A 19,186-nucleotide genomic window follows, 5' to 3' on the forward strand; every position below is an offset into this window, starting at 1 on the left:
CATAGGAGTAGAGGGGTCAACAATGGGACAAAAGAGGAAGACTTCTTACTTCGGCCTCAACGACCATCAGGAGGCAGAAAACGACCCCCTAACAACAGCTGAAGCATGCGCAGAGTACCTCCACTACTTCATGAACACGGAAGTAAAGATGTATAAAAAGGGACTGTTTGAACAGCTCAGCACGGCAGTTGGCGGAGCGCAGACTCCCCTGTTGTCCAGCGCTGTCTTTGCTCATATTCTACTTGCTATAATTAATAAAATTTTAATTGGATTATGATCCGTTGTGGTCTCAATTTATAACAATTTTCTGGTGCCGTGACTCGGATAAGGAACGGTGGGCTTTGGTCCTCCGGGGAGGCGCCCCGCGACATTTCGTGGCCCCGCGACCAACAGCTTACCTCATCCTTACCGACGAACCTAAATTCTAGAATAATGAGCAAAGGAGAAACCGGTAAAATCCCATAAAATTCTGTGCACGGGAGTCCGGACGAAGACGCAGGACGCGTAAGTATATTGCGAAATTATTCGCAGAGCGAAATTGTTCGCGGCGAAATTGTTTGCGGGTTTGCCGTTCGGGCGGGATTGGGTTTCCTGGAATATAACGAATGAGAGGTTCGATATACTGAACCAAGCGAGTGTGGACCCTTAAGTACTGCGTTTCCCATCTCCCGCGAGGGACTGGGCCAGGAACAAGGGGGAGCGAGTGAGTGTATATTTGTGGATATTCCAGAAGATGGGGGCGAAGGGCAGCAAGCCTTCGACTCCCATGAGAAGGGTACCCATTGTACCTAAGAATACCCCTCTGGCATATATCTTAGACAATTGGAGATATTTCCCTGGAACCCTAGGGAAAGATAAGCAAAAAAATGATAGAATATTGTACTAAGATATGGGGAGGGAAGAAGATTTTTAAAAATGTTTTTTGGCCAGTCTATGGGTCAGAAGAAGATTGGGTAAGACAGCAATTAAACCTCTAGGTTAATAATAAAAAACCCCTTAACCCTGAGGAGAGTCAATATGCGGAAGTGTGGCTAAAAAGACCGGGAGCTAGACTTTACCCGCTGAATGAGATAAAAACTAAACAAAAGAAAAAGAAGGTATAATACGAAGCGGGGACAGATACTAAATATGTATAGGCGTAAGGGAATAAATGTAAAGGAAAAACGACCCTGGGGGTGCATACTTTGGAGGAACGATCCCCATGCACCTCAGCGCTGAATAAAGCATACCTACTTTACAACTTTAACGAGTTGTGGAGTCAATCCGCGTATCAATTTGGCGAGCCAGCCAGGAGGCCTCTGTTCGGATGCAGGATCGGGTGAGGAGCGGATATCCTAAGCCCCCCAGGCCGCTTGCCTGGAGGAGCTCCGCTTCTCATCCGCTCACTGCGGGGACAGACAGCGACCTGCGCCGGCTGCGGAGAGGCGGTATGCTTGGAATTTAGGTACTTTGGGGGGCCTGTAGGGCGTACGCGTGGCCGGGGCTGCTGGTAAGGCGTGCAGAGACGTCTGGCGCACAGCGGAGTTCCCCTTGGCAGGTAGGGCTTGCAAGCTGGGGGCTCGTCGACCGATAGCGCGGCTGCAAGCGATCCTGGAGACGGATCGGGCGAGCCCGGGTTTTCGCTGCATCCCAAGTTTTGGGAGCCAGGGCGGACCTGCTAATGACCGTGTAGGAAGCAGGAGAAGGGTAAGCGGAACCATAGCGTGAGTGTGTGGGATCCCATGTGTTTCTGTGTGACTGAGACGTACGAAGCGAGTGTGGAGTCCTAATCCGCGGTTCCGTGTCTCCGCGATGGGAGCGGCCGGAGACGGACGAAGCGTTTATGTTTTTCTGTCCTGTGTCTTGTCTGTGTATAACCATCAAGCAGCTTAGAAAGCGGGGGAAGGTCCGGCTACCCCTCCCGCAGTGGATAACTTTACGAAATACAAGGGCAAGGGAATTTCCTATATGCCCTGTGAGAGTATGTGCCTTGTAGGAGTGTAACTGTATGGGACGGGTGGCATTTCACGTGGATATTGCCACTCAGGACACCGGTGGGGCAGATACTGCTCGGGGTGTCTTGCAAAACACTGCCAGGTAGAAAATTATAATTATCTAATCGGTGACCAGAAATAAAAGATTACTTTGTGGAGAAAAGCCACAAAATCCTGGCGGACTTCCGGGAAGTTAGAATGGAAAACCGAGAAAGGGTTTATAAAAGGTATCAAAGAAAATTTGAGAAGATGTGGTTACAAAGGAAAAAATAAAATGGGAATACAACAATTAATGTCTCTCTTTTTGGGACAATCAATGGGGGATATTAGGAAAACCTTCGTAACCTGACATATGAGTGCATAATAAGTTTTGAACAGTGGAACCTGCTGTGGATACTAGGGCAGTGTAAATTTTGCTGGAACTGAAACTATGTTCTAATGACAGGGGAGTTGATCTGCAGAACCCAGAGATACTATCTTACTGAATCCCCTGAGAATATCATAAAACTTGTGTGTAGGTGCTCTCATATTTTAAGTGCATTTGCAGAGCACTGGGAAAGAGAAGCTATAGAGATTTGTAAGAGATTGTTTGAAATGGGAGCCGGTCAAAACAAGGGAATTCTGAAGAAAAGCCCATTGGGTTACATTTTGGCACATTGGAAAGAACTGGGAGGTTCTTCTGGGGGCTCGGTAAACAAGAAAACATTGGTAAAATATTGTAACCAATGGTGGCCTTTATAAACTTTGGAAAATCAGGAAAAATGGCCTAAAAATGGAACTCTGAATTCTAATGCATTTTTTTACAATTTATGTTGGTTTTGAGGTGGCCAAGAAAATGCAATGAAGTAATGTATGCAGATATGTTTCACTTTAAGAAAGCACCTGGAGTGGCAGACAGAATGTGAAATTAATATAACTCTGCCAGATCCCTAATTTTGGTTTTGGAAAAGGACAGGGAAAAACAGAAAGCTAAGCTGGAGAGATGTTGTTCAGCCTGTGATATTGGGACAGTCATCAAGAAAATTATATATCACAGGTACCTCCGAGAGGAGCACCCTCTGCCTCTGTCCTATCAGGTATTGATAAGGAGGAGGAAATTGCTGTCACTGGCAACAAGCAGCACATTCACATTCAGGGTTAAGAAGGGGTTAAACCAGAAGTGCTGTTGCAGAGGCAGGCATCTGTAACCCCTGCAGAGCAGGGTGAGCACCTGTGAAAAATGATAAATAAATAAATAAAAAAGGGAAAACCAAAGGGGAAAGGAGGGAAGCTCCCGCAGTTCCTGTGTTTGAGCATGAGATGGGTGCTGGGGCAGGCAGACAGACATGTTGACAGACGGGATTGAACGGTTGATGAATAAATGTGGATGGGAGTGAAGGAGGAAGCATGGAGAGTGTATAGGAATTGGAAATAGGTAGAAAAGAAAAAACTGGGTCGTGCTACAGCCACGGCTGCGCTGGTTGCTTTAAAACTGGTGGAGGACGAATGTCGGACAGAAGTGGGGGAGTGACCTCCTCTTCTGTGGAACCGGATCGGTGTGAGTGCTATGAGGAGTTTGGACGCTGGGAGTGAGACTACCCTAGTGGGAGTGCCATGGGGTGGCTCGGGTGACTGAATTGGAACTAGGCTGACGGGACCAGGGGAATCTTCCCTAGCAGATCCACTGGTTATAATGGAATTTTTGGTTGATACAGGTGCAATGTATTCAGTTTTAAACAAAGCTTTAATACCTTTGGGGACGATTATATGATGATAAAAGGGGCGACTGGCCAAGGTGAAAAGGCTTATTTTTGTAAACTACTAAAATATCAATTGGGAAAACAATGGGGCATCCATAAGTTTTTGTATATGCCTAACTCCGCAAAAGCTCTTTTGGGGAGAGATTTGTTAGAACACTTGGGAGCAACCATTACTTTCAAAGGAGGCGAGATCACTTTAAAAGTAAAGGACCAACAGTATATAGAGATGTTAAAAGCTTAATTTTGATCACTAATCATGTCGAGGGAGAAGTCAGATTGAAGATATACTGGATCAGGTATTCCCAGGGATATGGGCTACAAACATACCTGGAAGAGCTCTTAAAAGAATACCAGGTACAAACGGGGAACGTGCTGTTACAGTATGTAGATGATCTGCTCATAGCAGGAAATAATAAGGAAGATGTAAGAAAAGAAAGCATTCGACTTAAACTGGAGCATAGGAAGTTCCATGTTAACATCAGGAAGAACTTCTTTACTGTAAGAGTGACAGAGCACTGGAACAGGTTGCCCAGGGGGGTTGTGGAGTCTCCTACACTGGAGATATTCAAGGCCCGCCTGGACAAGTTCCTGTGTGATGTACTGTAGGTTACCCTGCTCTTGCGGGGGGGTTGGACTAGATGATCTTTTGAGGTCCCTTCCAACCCTTGGGATTCTGTGATTCTGTGATTCTGTGACTTCTAAACTTTCTTGCACAAAAGGGCCTACGGGTATCACAAGAAAAGTTACAATTTGTGGAGGAAAAAGTGAAATATTTGGGACATTATTTGTTTAACGGCCAGAAAATATTGGAGCCAGTCGCATTAAAGGCCCAGTGACGAGACCCCACTGGAAAGTAATCAGTACTCCAGGGGACACCAAGATAACCCTGAAAAGATAACGTAATGATAGAGACTTTATTTAATTATTTTGCCGCATTATCTTTTGGTATAAAGTGTGTATTGCTGTTTATATTTGCTATAATTATTTCTCCTCTTTTCTATTATATATGGAAGTGTACAAAGTGTGTTGAAGGAAATTGCTAAACTTATGCAACCACACAATAGTGAATATAGAAGATATGCTGATGTAAATAATGTATGTACTCTAGATATACGAATTGGGTGTAATAATTTGAATTGCAATTGTTATCCATTTGCTTGTTTTAGGTGTAAGGTATGTCAGGATAAATGGTGGACACACTGTGAATGTGGATGCCCTCCAATAGGAGATTGCACACAGTGTTGGAAAATCCAAAGAACTCTCACTGAGTGGAAATTAAAACAATTAGAGTCTAAAACAAGAAATTATTTGGGAATCCCATGAGTGGTGGGAGATTTTTGCCAAAGGAATAAACCCTCAATATTATTGTTACCACTCCAATGAACCAGTCCCCTTTATAGCCGAAATTTTGATTATAAAGTGTAGAAGGGAAGTACTAACTGTATCTTGCTTTGCCCCATTAGTTAAGGCTGCAAAGTGGGAAGCCTATGTAAACAGGCAGAAAGCCCGAAACAGCTGTTCTCCTGAAGAATTCCCTTGCTGCCGAGAAGATGGTACACCCCGTGGCTCGAAGCAACCGAGTCGACGGGCGAGGCAGAGGAGGAATAAACTGTGGAGAAAAGAACCAGAACAATGGGATGCAAAAACAGCAATGGCCGAACTTCCCCAGGACTGGTAAAAATATACTTAAATTGGCAAAATTGACAGACACCCTTTTTCCTGGTATACCGTTAGTTTTGTTATTGATAATAACCCAAGCAAATGGAAACCCGCATGAACCATTAAAGTGGGAATTAATATCCTGGGAAACATCCAAAGTGATAACCACTTTCACTGGGGCGGGACAACCTGAATTCCCTGTACAACCTTTATGTAGAACTCCAGAAAAGGTTAGATCAACGTAAGAAAGATCGTGAGGCGGGCAGGTCATGGTATGAAAACTGGTTTAATATTTCACCTTGGCTAACCACTTTGTTGTCTGCTTTAGCAGGACCGCTTATTATATTGGTTTTGGGACTTATATTTGGGCCTTGTATATTACGCTATATTTTACACTTTATTAGAGAACGGTTTGACATAGCTAAACTGCTTATTTTAACTACGAGATCTGGGGCAAAATATAAGAGTGTATCTATTAATGAGGATGAAGATTATTGTGAATGCGTTATGCCACGTGAAAGTTATGCCTATTGTAATTGTGAGGTATTACCTTGTGAGTGTTATGGTAAATGTTGGGATTGTGGAAAAAGGTTTGCTTGCAGTACCGAGAATGAAAGCAGCGTCTAATAAACAATAATAGGATAAAAGAAAAAGGGGGGATTGTAAGAAACTATAGTCTAGGGTATTGTTTATTAAGATTTATGTAAAGCCCAATGTAAAGGTTAGGCAAACAGCCACCAGACACAGCATACACAAGATAAGATAACCACAATCGCTTACACCAACTAAACCAGAGACCGCTTATGCAAACATAAGATAACTGCAAGATGTTCCAGGAACTGGCAGAGATAAGACGAACAACTCCATATAAGGACATAGGAGTAGAGGGGTCAACAATGGGACAAAAGAGGAAGACTTCTTACTTCGGCCTCAACGACCATCAGGAGGCAGAAAACGACCCCCTAACAACAGCTGAAGCATGCGCAGAGTACCTCCACTACTTCATGAACACGGAAGTAAAGATGTATAAAAAGGGACTGTTTGAACTGCTCAGCACGGCAGCTGGCGGAGCGCAGACTCCCCTGTTGTCCAGCGCTGTCTTTGCTCATATTCTACTTGCTAGAATTAATAAAATTTTAATTGGATTATGATCCATTGTGGTATCAATTTATAACATAGTTGACATAGTTTTAAGAAAAACAGTCCAGAAGAACAGGATGCAAGGATAAGGAGTATCTGGGAATGGCAGGTGTCCAGGATGGGCTACAGTTAAACTAACTGATAAGTAGGAGTACAGGAGGATCATTATGTGTCTGTTGCTAAGGAACCAATTAAGCTGGTATAAGCATGTACTGTGTGTGCTTCAAAGGCTGCCAGAAGTGATGAAGACTGTTGGAAGAAGTAAACGACCCTCAGAGACCACCACCACAATTCTGTACGCATGCAGGGAACTTTCTGGAAAATTATGTAATCCATACGTAACCTCATGAATATGTATGTATGCCCAGTGATTATATAAGGTCGGCTTGTGTAGCAGTACAGGGACACCTGTTAGGAGGAGCTATCCCCCGTGTCTCCCCGTGCCGCAGTAAAGAATACCTGCTTGTCAGCTTGAAAACTTTCTTGGCAAGTTTGTTCCTGGAGTTTTCTCTGAATCCCTGGCAAAGTTTTTAGAACAGTGTGACCTTTGTACAAAATTTATTGCAAGCAAAACAGGACGGGCAGACAAGGAGTATCCAAAGCTAGCAGGTGTTCGGGAGGCACTGTCTCTAAAATAACTGATAAGTAGAAGGATGGTGTGAAATTGTTCACTCATGTTTAGTGGGGCCACTAAATCCTGTTATCTTAACACAGACTTACAACACGAACATTGTTCTTTATCTTCAACCTAAGTTAGGCTAAAAGTACTTTAACCCTATGTTTTCCAGGCACTAGCTTTCCTCATATCAAGCCCCCCTCTTAGAATAGAATAGAATAGAAAATAATAGAATAGAAAAGAATAGAATGGAATAGAATAGTAAGGGTTGGAAAGGACCTCAAGATCATCTAGTTCCAACACCCCTGCCATGGGCAGGGACACTTCACACTAAACCATCCCACACAAGACTTCATCCAGCCTGCCCTTGAACACTGCCAGGGATGGAGCACTCACAACCTCCCTGGGGCAACCCATTCCAGTGCCTCACCACCCTAATAGGAAAGAATTTCCTCCTTATATTCAAATTAAACTTCCCTCGTTTAAGTTTTAACCCGTTACCCCTTGTCCTGTCACTACAGTCCCTGATGAAGAGTCCCTCCCCAACATCTAGTTGGGATGCAACCCTCCTGAGCTTGTAGCAGGTGATCCTTGAATATCAACCAAGAGTCTTGGGCCCCCCTGCCCTCCAGGGCTGTATTCCATGGATCCTTACCAAGCAGGTTCCTGAAGAGGCCAAAGTCTGCTCTTTTGGAGTCCAGGGCAGTGAGCTTGCTACACGCTCTTCTCACTGTCCTGGGGATCTCAAATTCGACCATCTCGTGATCGCTGCATCCAAGGCTGCCCTGGACCACCACATTCTCAACGAGCCCTTCCCTGTTGGTGAGGACATGGCACCTCTCCTTGTCGGCTCCTCTATTACTTTCAGAAGGAAGTTGTCTTCCACACAATCGAGGATCCTACTGGATTGCTTGTGCCATGCAGTACCATCTTTCCAACAGATGTCAGGGTTGTTGAAGTCCCCCATGAGAACAAGGGCCTGTGAGCGTGAGGCTTTTCCTATCTGTCTGTAGAGTGCTTATTCCACGGGTTCTCCTTGATCTGGCGGCCTGTAACAGATTCCCACAGTAATGTCTCCCACAGCTGTTTTCCCTTTAACCCTGACCCACAAACTCTCTGTAAACTGCTCACCTGTCCCCATACAGAGTTTCATTCTCTCCAGCCTATCCTTAACATAAAGGGCAACTCCCCCTCCCTGACTGCCAGGCCTGTCTTTTCTAAAGAGCCTGTAACCTTCCATTCCACACTCCAGTCGTAGGAGCCATCCCACCATGTTTCTGTGATGCCTATTATATCATACCCCCGTAGACATGCACACATCTCTAATTCCTCTTGTTTGTTCCCCATGCTACCGGCATTTGTATAGAGGCATCTGAGCCGAGCTCCAAATGAAGCCAGCTCGTTGGCTGGAGCAGCTGAAATATATCTGCATTGTTCCGAGCATTTATTATAGGTGTTGGCAACTGACTGGTTGTGTTGGGATGGAATGATGCCCCCCTCCCCCAACACATCTAGTTTAAAGCCTCCTTGACCAGTCTGGCAAGCCTCCTACCAAAACTGCTCTTCCCCTTCTTTATCATCAGACCAGCTCCACCAGCCCCCAGTAGACCTGGCCTACAAACTTCAGTCTTATGTTCAAGACACCGAAACCCCTGACTATGATGCCACCCTTTTAACCATTTATTAACCTGGGTAATCCTCCTAGCTTTTTTTTTGGTCCTCCCCTGTGTCCTGGAGAATTGACAAAAAGACTATCTGAGCTCCAGAGCCCCTAACCACCTCTCCCAGGGATCTGTAATCTTTCTTTATGGTCCCCAGTCTACTACTATCTATATCCCTAGCACCCACATGGATACCTTTACAAATTCTTTTGCTATGTGACTCCATTTTGCTCAAGCGTTCTGGCCATTTTCAACTTGTTGTCTAATCTTGTGTCTTTAGCGAGGTTTGTTTCTGTTATTGCAAAGTCATGCAGTTATATCCACATAGCCACACCTATGATCTGTGAAAGCCAATACATTTATGTGTTTATCACACTGAATGTCTTCAGAGGGTCCTTGGGGTTGGTAAGATAACCAAATATCAGAAGTATCCTTGACTGTGTCCTTTACTATCATCTGTATATTTTCCTATATTAATAAACCAGTTGCAAGTTCCCTATTTGTCTCTTGTTTTCTTTCACCTGGAGTCCTTGAACTCTGGAACATAAATGGCGACAAGGATGGGATTCCAGGTCTGAGAGAGAGTGAGAGAAATAGTTGGATATAACAAGAATTAGTGGGGGTGGGTAGTGTTGTACACCACTACCATGTTATATCACCTATTACTATGAAGTGAGGATGCCCAGCTACCGGATCGTGCCACGTTCTGTACATGGGGCCGCGTAGCGGGTAGTGTTTGTCTGGATTTTGTGTTTCAAGTGTTGTAGTTGTGGGATCCCTTGTGTGTGTGTGTGTTGAGGGCAGGGCTTGGTCAGTGGAGTGTGTAGCTGCACCAAGAGATGGCGTTCTGTGTATTTTTTGTTGTTGTTGTTGTTGTCCGGATCGCGTAGAAGTTTTTAATGGGTAGCAGATTAACATTCCGGGCAAGAAAGTGTTAAAGCAGAAGTGGCAGGCATAGAATCATAGAATAGTTAGGGTTGGAAAGGACCTCAAGATCATCTAGTTCCAACCCCCCTGACATGGGCAGGGACACCTCACACTAAACCATCCCACGCAAGGCCATGGAGTGGAAAAAAAAAAAAAAAGACCTCTCGATCTATTGAAGTATTGAGGGCAGTTTGTAGTGATACAGAGGTTTAGCTAATGTACAGGGGGGTTGTACAGGGGGGTTGTACAGGCGGGTTTTACAGGGGGGCTAAAAGAATTCCTCTTGCTTAACAGAAGTACTGCTTGCTTATACTCATTCAGCAAATACCTATCATGCTTACCATGCAGTACCAGAACATAAGCTACTGATAAGGGGAGAAACAGTTACCTAGTTCCAGTTAAAACCAGCTTTGCGGTTTGGACAGTGACCAGACCCCTAGAGAGCATGTGTGACCACAAGAGGTGAAAGGTTCAAGCTGAGGAAGACTCACTTCATCTTGAGACCCTCGCCCAACGCCCACCAGGAGGCACTGCTACCATTCAACAAGTAACTCACCAATGTGATCTCTGCCTTCAAACAAATCCCAAAAATGCTCCTAAACCCAAAGTGGGCCAAATTGGGAGGGGTAATGGACCACGGCAACAGTGGCAGATTGACTTCACGGAACTACCAAGAAAAGGGGGGTATAGACATTTGTTGGCATAAACAGATACCTTTTCAGGTTGGCCAGAAGCTTTCCCAACTAGAAGTGCAAAAACCCAAGAGGTAACAAAGGCGTTGTTAGAGGAAATAATACCACGGTACGGAGTCCCAGCCACTATATCTTCAGACAGGGGACCACATTTCATTTCAAATGCGGTACAACAAGTTAACAAATATTAGGGTATTGATTGGCAACTTCATACCCCCTATCATCCTCAGCCGAGCGGCCAAGTGGAGAAAATGAATCATTTGATCAAACAACAAACTGTGAAATTAGGCCAAGAAGCAAGTCTACCTTGGCCCCAGGAACTCCCACTGGCCCTGCTGAGAATTCGGACTAAACCATGAACACGAGAAGGGTTGAGTCCCTTCGAAATTCTATATGGAAGACTATATGGAGCTCAACAGGGAATTGAGACAAGGGGGGCACAAAATCACAAAATGGAATATATATAAACCTTAAGAATTAGTTCTGAGCAATGTTAAGTTTAATGGCTTTGTAACAGTAGCAGTGGAAAATTACTGAGGTGCAGGATACATAGAGAAAAAAAATAGAGTACAACTAGAGAACACACTGAGAATTCTCTCACAAGATAAATCGGTGTAGTTGACATAGTTTTAAGAAAAACAGGACATAGGGATAAGGAGTATCTGGGAACGGCAGGTGTCCAGGATGGGCTACAGCTAAACTAACTGATAAGTAGGAGGATAGGAGTCTCTGGTGCTAACGAACCAACTAAACTGGTATAAACATCTACTGCGCATGCTTCAAAGGCTGCCAGAAGTGATGAAGATTGTTGGAAGAAGTAAATGACCCTCAGAGGCCACCACCACAATTCTGTACGCATGCGGGGAGCTTTCTGGAAAATGATGTAATCAATATGTAGCCTCATGAATATGTATGTATGCCCAGTGACTATAAAAGGACAGCGTGTGTGGCAACTAGGGAGACACACGTTAGGTGGAGCTATCCCCCGTGTCTCTCGGCGCCGCAATAAAGAATACCTGCTTGTCAGCTTGAAAACTTTGTTGGCAAGTTTGTTCCTGGAGTTTTCTCTGAATCAGAATGTCTCCCCAAGTGGGAGAAGAGACTATGAGCACCTATATAACAGAATTAGGGAAGCAACTCAGGAAAATTGAAAAGCATGTGGCTGGAACTCGGAGTAGGGGATTGGATAGTCCAGTACATCATATACAACCTGGAGATTATGTGTATGTGAAGTTTTTCAAACCTACAGGAAAAGACGACCTTGAACCAAGGTGGAAAGGACCATTCTAAGTATTACTCACGACCTTCACAGCTGTCAAAATTAAGGAGCAAAACGCCTGAATTCGTCACACTCGAGTTAAGAAGGCTCCAAAGGCTCCTTGGAGAACCGCACCAAGTGGTAACAAACTGAAACTAAAACTGATCCGCACGAGATAAATGTACTTTGGGTAAAATGTTCAACGATCTAATTTGTAGAATTCTAGTCAAAGTTTTATGTACGATCATATTGTATCAAAAGGGAGAAGGAGCTACACGATCCAATTTGGGATCTAGCCCTCCCTGGGTACACAGCATACATGGAATCAGAATCTAAGATAAAACATCTAACCTTACCCATAGTAGTCTTCCGCAATAACCAAACAGTATACCCCTCTCCTTATGTACCCTGGGAATAGAGAATAATTCAAGGAACTATGGGAGAATCAGTCAGTATAGGGTGCCGACTAGATTGTGACAGAGACAGTATAACGTGTAACTCACTGAAACGCAGAAAGATAACTACCCACAAGAAACCAACTCCAATTAGTGTCCGGACTTCCCCGACTGACAAGCAGAAACAGGTGACAATCTGTGAAAAATTAACTGAACCAGATTGCTGGCATAATTTTACGTTAACACAAAATGTTGAAGTAGTTTGTCTATGGGCATGTGATACTATAGCCCTGGAGGGCAGGGGGGCCCAAGACTCTTGGTTGATATTCAAGGATCACCTGCTACAAGCTCAAGAGGGTTGCATCCCAAGTAGAAGGAAGTGCGGCAGGAGGGCCAGGAGACCTCCTTGGATGGATAAGGAGCTGCTGAGGAAAATTCAAAGGAAAAAAGAGGCTTATAAAAAGTGGAAGCAAGGACAGGCGGCCTGGGAAGAATACAGGGATGTTGTCCGGGAAGCTAGGGATCAGGTTAGGAAAGCTAAGGCCCAGTTAGAATTAAACATGGCTAGGGATGTTAAGGATAACAGGAAGGAATTCTACAGGTACATAGCAAATAAAAAACAGACTAGGGGCAACGTAGGCCCCCTGAGGAAGCTCCCCGGAGAACTGGCTACACAGGATTTGGAGAAGGCTGAGGTTCTGAATGACTTCTTTGCCTCAGTCTTCACTGGCAAAGGCTCTGACTGCACCACCCAAGTCTTAGAACATAGACACAGGGACTGTGAGAATGAAGGAAGACCTTGGGCCCACAGTAGGAGAGGTTCTGGTTCGCGACCATCTTAAAAATCTGAACGTGCACAAGTCCATGGGACCTGATGAAATCCATCCGCGGGTACTGAAGGAGCTGGCGAATGAAGTTGCTAAGCCACTGGCCATCATATTTGATGGGGTTAAAAGAATTCTGCTTGCTTAACAGAAGTACTGCTTGCTTATACTCATTCAGCAAATACCTATCATGCTTACCATGCAGTACCAGAACATAAGCTACTGATAAGGGGAGAAACAGTTACCTAGTTCCAGTTAAAACCAGCTTTGCGGTTTGGACAGTGACCAGACCCCTAGAGAGCATGTGTGACCACAAGAGGTGAAAGGTTCAAGCTGAGGAAGACTCACTTACTTCATCTTGAGACCCTCGCCCAACGACCACCAGGAGGCACTGCGCACGCGCAAAGGACCTTTTAGCTCATTATAATACGAAGCGGGGATAGGTCATGAATATGTATAGGCATGTTGAGCAACTCAATGTATATGTATAACTTTAGAAGATAAATATAGAGATAAATGACACTGAGGTGCGCATGCTTTGGAGGAGCAATCCCCATGCGCCTCAGTGCTGAAAAAAAGCATACCTACTTTACAACTTTAATGAGTTGTGAAGTCTATCCGCTATCTGCGTATCAGTAGAGACACCACAAATAAAGCCTAAAGAGCGCCTGCAACATGCTGGGCACATGGAAGGAGCCCTGCTTAGTGTGTTTAAAGTAACCTGGGGGTGAATCCAAGACTAGAAGGAACAGGTCGGTTGAAAAAAGAACTGCTAAGTGAAGACGTGAGAGGGGCAGTGCAACCACAAGCTTTATTAGCCACCACCCAAGCAGCATCAGGGTGGCGGGAAAAAAAAAAAAAGCAAACAAAACCCCAAAAGAAAACCAACCAAACAAAACACCTAGAGAAATTAGCAACATAGTGTGCCGTGGGGGCCTCGCGGTGGCGACAGCAGAGACGCCCAAAGCCCGGTGCGGATATGGGACCGCGGGAACGGGCAGTAGTAACCCAACCAGATTGGGACCCAGAGATATGGAATATTTGGGATACCAGTGAGTCAGAATCAAATACCAGAGACGAGGCAGACGTGAAAAAGGAAGGAGCCAGTGCATCTCCCGTGTTTAAAATGTAAGATGATTACCAGAGGAAAACAGACAAGGAAGAACAGATGAATTGACAGACTATAGTCCGGAGTAGATTAGTAATTTATTGGATAAATACAAGCAAAGGCCAGGGGAGGAACCCCAGAACTGGCCAGTTCGCCTCATGGAGGAAGGAGCAGATATTGTATTGCTAGATGGGATGGATGGGAAGAAAAAGGAAAAAAGAAAAAACAAACAAACAAACCAAAACCCCAAACAAACAAAAAAAAACCCCAACCAAAAAACCCCCAATCAAACAAAAAACCCAACAAAAACCCCACAACCCTATACTAGTATCAGAACAAGGAAACCCCATTGAACAAGTGATTGAAAAGCTAAGCCAGTTAAGGGATTTACCAGGACTGGGCTTGGACAAAGCAGCTCAGGACCAGGGGAGAGTAGGAAAGGGGGAGATGTGGGAACTGCAAGCCATCCTGTCCCCACTATGTGAATAATTTAAAAAAAAAAAAAAAAAAAAAGAAGAATTTCTGATAGCGCACCTGGGTCTGGAGCAGGCCAGGGAGTATTTGTGTGCAGGGGTGCAAGGTCAGGCTGGGAAACAGCCTGAGAAGTGATTGTTTATTCAGCTCCTATTACAGTCTAATTACATGCTGATTCGAGATCTGCTGCCTACCCCTATTGGAATGAATATCTGAAATGACTATTGAAGCAAGCTCAAGAAAATGGATGAAAAGACTCTGATTACTGTCCATCATGATGCAGAAAAGATACACCAAATTTTGAAAAGAGTGAAGAAAGACAGAGAACATCAGTGGTGGGACACTCTCTTCAGATAGTCACCCACAGCTACAGGAAGTCTGAAGAGAGTGTTTCATCCTGTTGTTGTTTTATTGATATTAACCCTTTCACTTTTTGTGTATTGCTTCAAGCTTGTTTCGCAGCCAGTGTGCTATCAACAGCACATAAGGGATTTGATTCAGTGATGCTGTCAGCGTGGGTCCCTGAATAGGTTAATTGAATTACCCTCCGATACAGTGGGCTGTCCAGTAGGGTTCCCACAATGGAACGCAGACAGGCTGGTCAGACACAAGGGTCTCGTCCTTCTTGGGACACTGACAGGCTGAGCAAATATAAAGGGTTCAAGGAAACCCCCCCTTATAATGTGGCAATATGGTCTGAGCCATAGGAGTTAGTATTGCTTTTGATTCCGCATGTACGTCAGTGAACATGAAGTGCCGGACACCTCTGCCCTCCAGCAGCACACAAGCTCCTCTTCATCTACTGACAAGATGTCGGAGCAGAGGCTCGTAGGGCTTCTGTATTGGCTGCTGCACTAATTATTCTATTTTTATTGGTCATATTAGGTCGCATTCCAGCCTGCCTGTCCCTTTAACTGTGGGTAATGACATAGCAAACTCCTTGACTGTTAACACTGTGCTGTTTACTTCTGCAGCCGCTTCACATTCCTTTTTCATCAGAATGCCTCTGCTTTAAAGAAACACTTTAACCTCTCTTCTTCTCGAGAACTGATAACCTGGGGGAGGGGGTATGTTTGTGTCCTTCTACCTACAGGCCTGTGGTGGCTGCCTGCAAAGCTTGTCAAGCCATGCCATGAGCTGGACAGATGAGTTGAAGAACCCGATGCCTCGTCTGCAGGAGCTGACCGTAAACACCCTGAGCGGAATGAGATAGAGGAAGAGAAAAATTAATGATTGCAAAACATCACTTGGGGGCAAAGGAAAAGTAACTACATGAATATGTGTGCTTGTAAAGTAGCTATTATTAGAGGCTGTGATTTTGTGTATAAAACCACTTGTATTTACTAGCCAGTCACTAATAAGAAACTACACCTTGTATTGTATGGATTTGTCACTTGTAAAAGAGATGTTAGAGCATGCAAATTTACAGCAGCTGCTAGAAAATGCTAAGGCAAAAGCTAGAAAGATTCGAATACGATGGTAGTGTTATAAAGCAGGCAATGGAACAAATTAAGAGGGTGGGAGAACCCCACTGGTGGGAAATTTTCTTTGGCTGGTCCCCCACTGCCATCAGCAACATGCTGCTGCACCCTGTAGTAGTTATACTGCTAATGTAAATCTGTGTGTGCTTTGCCCTAGTAGCGACTTGTTACTGGATGAGGCAGGTGAAACTCTGCATTGACAACAAGGTGCAAGGACTGAGGTTGGCCATATGCCTCCTACCACAGTCAAGGGCAAGACTGGGTTGGCCTCTGTGTTTGCCACCAAGAAGAACCTTTAGGTCTGCTGTTGGCTGCAACCCAGCAGGCGCTGAGCAGTGGGGGCACATGCCATGCCAGACCCTGATGTGAGGGATGGCCTCCGCTGTTATAAGAGGGGCATCCAGGAGAGAAGGGCAGGCCAAGAAGCCTGTGGTTGGCACGAGAGATGATCTAGTCTAAATCCCCTGCTCAAGCAGGGTCATCTAAAGCAGGTTTCATCATTAGCATAAGTAACTATTATAAGTAATAATAATATAATAAATAAGTATCATATTTGAATCTTCTATTCTCAAAGGCTAAAGTCAAGAAGCTGCTCTTGTGTGATTTAAGATTTCTTAAGCAGAGAAGGGGATAAAAAAAGCCAAGGACTGTGTCTTTGGAAGTAACAGTATCTATTTCCAGGTTACCAAGACTCCCAGTATATCTGGCCAGTGCATTGATGAAACCTTGTTTTTGGAGCCTGGACATCACCGCTTTCCTTTGCTTTTCCTCCATGTCATCTGGAGACTTGTTAACAATTTGTGAAGAACCGAAGCCAAAGTGCTCAACCGCCTTGATCATGCAAAACAAAATAGGACAGCGATTGTTGGTTTTTTTGCTTTTAGTACATTAGCATGGGTGTGAAGACTTTGACGGGGTATGTTGCATGAATTGAAGTGAAAACTCCAGTTCAATACATGCATAAATACAAAAGTTGAAGACCTTCGCTAACCAGCTAGCAGAAAACACCAGGTGGAACCCCTTTCAGAGACGGATGTGGGGGGTGGGACTAGCTGCAAAAAGCTGTTGTGTTATTAGTGGTAATACGTATTGGGTTTTTATATATTTTATGTTCCTTGTCTTTTAGCGCTAATCCATTCCCTTATAGACAGTACACTATATAAAACTGTAGCACGGATGGTAAAATATTTGTGTGTTCCAACCATGGACCACAGGGTGGAATGTGTCAGGGACAATAGACAGTGGTCCATGGTGCAACACACAAAGACAGAAAAGTACTGTTTGTCTGCTTTGGCTCCTCCCCAGAAAGTCCTGCTTTGGTTCCTACCTGGAAATTTCCGCTTTAGAGCTCCCCGGAAAAGTCTCGACCCTTGGACACCTTTCTAGATACAGCTGGCCACTTCTTCCAAAATAGGCTGGCCCCCTGTGTCGGAATGAGTGTGCATTTTTGTCAGTATAAAAGCCCGAGCCTCATGCAATGTGGGGAAGGCACCCCCAGATCGACACTGCCTCTGCAGGGATGCCCGCTAAGGTTGAGCCTGCCACCTTGCACTGCGATGATGATTCTCGGAGCTGGTTTCCTGATCATCTTCCCAGGGTCCTTGGGGTTGGTAAGATAACCAAACATCAGAAGTATCCTTGACTGTATCCTTTACTATCTCTATATTTCCCTATATTAATAAACTAGTTGAGAGTTCTCTATTTGTCTCTCATTTTCTCTCACCTGGAATCCTCGAACTCTGGAACAGCACCCTCCTGCCTGTGAATGCCTGTTTCTGTCCCTTTGCTGTCTTCACAGCTTTGAAGTGCAACCATTTGTGTAGTCACCTACAGACTGGATCAGGAAGCAGATTCCAGTGAAACATAATCAGTTGTTCTCACAGTCTGCCTTTGGGAGAGTCTGGAGGAAAAGTCATTAAAGAGGAAAACATCTGGAATGTGTGACCTCCTCTAGCCACACCCCATGCTTTCACCATGAGCTGCTCACTCAGGAGTAGACCTTCCTCTATGTGGCACTCGATTTCTACATCCAGCTGCTTCCGCTCTTTGTGGAAGGGAAAGACCTGCTGCAATCTGACCAAGTGGGCCAGAGCCTAGGCCCTACAGAGCATATGCCTTAAGCACAGTCTTTTTTTTTTTTTCTTGAAAGAGAACCACGAATCCTATTCTTTATCCCTTCTCCTGCCACTCGCAGCATCCCCCTTCTTTCCCCCTTCCCATACAAGGCAAAGGGAGCTTGCGCAACTGCTTTGGCAGGCAGGCAGCTTCCTTAGGGCTTAGAGAAGCTGCTACCCAAAACTGCCTTACTTGTACAGGATCTCAGGGTGGCTGTATTGATCTGCTTAACTTGTGAACAGCCCCTAGGTATGGCTTAGCGGTTCCTGTTTTCACTTCTGAAGGCAGAGACTGAGAGCTGTGACATTGTGCTTGACCCTGACTGGCTGTGTCACTTCTTGTTCTCCAGGAGGATCCCTCCTTGGAGGTGACCTCCATGGCCTGGCAGTTTCTGCTTGGTGCAATCCCACCATACCCTGACCAAAGCCTTGGAAATACACAACTGGTGTGTTGAGATTCCCTGCCTTCCCCTTCTCCCAACCCATGTAGCCTTTCTTGGGCACTGCTCCTGTGCTAGTGCTGGGCCTGTGACAAGCTCAGCGTGCTTTCGTAATGCATTTGGGAGCGGTGGAGGACACCTGCTGCTCAACCACTGCTACAGCCATATCCTCCCTCAACTGGGCTACAGGCTCCATCTTTCTCAACAACATTAAACACTGCCCTTGCACAGTCTCGCTCCCACTGCTTAATGCTTAGTCTTGAAAGAAATTATCAAGCACAGCAAAGAGGCAGGTGTTAAAGTCTCCCACAAACCCCACACTTTTGAGAAGCAGCAAGATGTTCTGGCCTACAGGGAACGTGAGCAGGTCTAATGCTATTCACCCTCTTCCCCCAGCTACTGGCCACCTGTGAGGAATTTGACCCAGAGCTGGGAGCCACCCTCCTGCCTGCCTTGAGGCCCACTGCAGCCATGGAGCTGGACAAAGAGCTGATCTGTTCTGAGGGACAGGCAGGGCAATAGGCAGCATATGGCCCAGCAAGTGCAAAACACCCTACCTGTGGCTGAAGGGCCAGATAAGGCGTTACCTTCTTCACTACTGCTGTTCCTTTCACATTACTTTTGTAAATAATTTATTACAAGCCTAACCGTGAAGCTTCTTTTACAATAAAAAGTAGGTTACAAA

General features: G+C 45.0%; 1 long non-coding RNA gene across 1 annotated transcript; it reads left to right on the forward strand.

Moving 5' to 3' along the window:
* Window positions 1-1,473: 1,473 nt before the first annotated feature.
* On the forward strand, window positions 1,474-6,522 carry LOC136004384 (uncharacterized). The gene is made up of 2 exons (XR_010608428.1): window positions 1,474-1,686; window positions 5,176-6,522. It is a non-coding gene; the product is annotated as an uncharacterized LOC136004384 (long non-coding RNA).
* The last annotated feature ends 12,664 nt before the right edge of the window (window positions 6,523-19,186 follow it).

The sequence above is a fragment of the Lathamus discolor genome, chromosome W (assembly GCF_037157495.1).
Source record: "Lathamus discolor isolate bLatDis1 chromosome W, bLatDis1.hap1, whole genome shotgun sequence".
Classification (NCBI taxonomy): domain Eukaryota; kingdom Metazoa; phylum Chordata; class Aves; order Psittaciformes; family Psittacidae; genus Lathamus; species Lathamus discolor.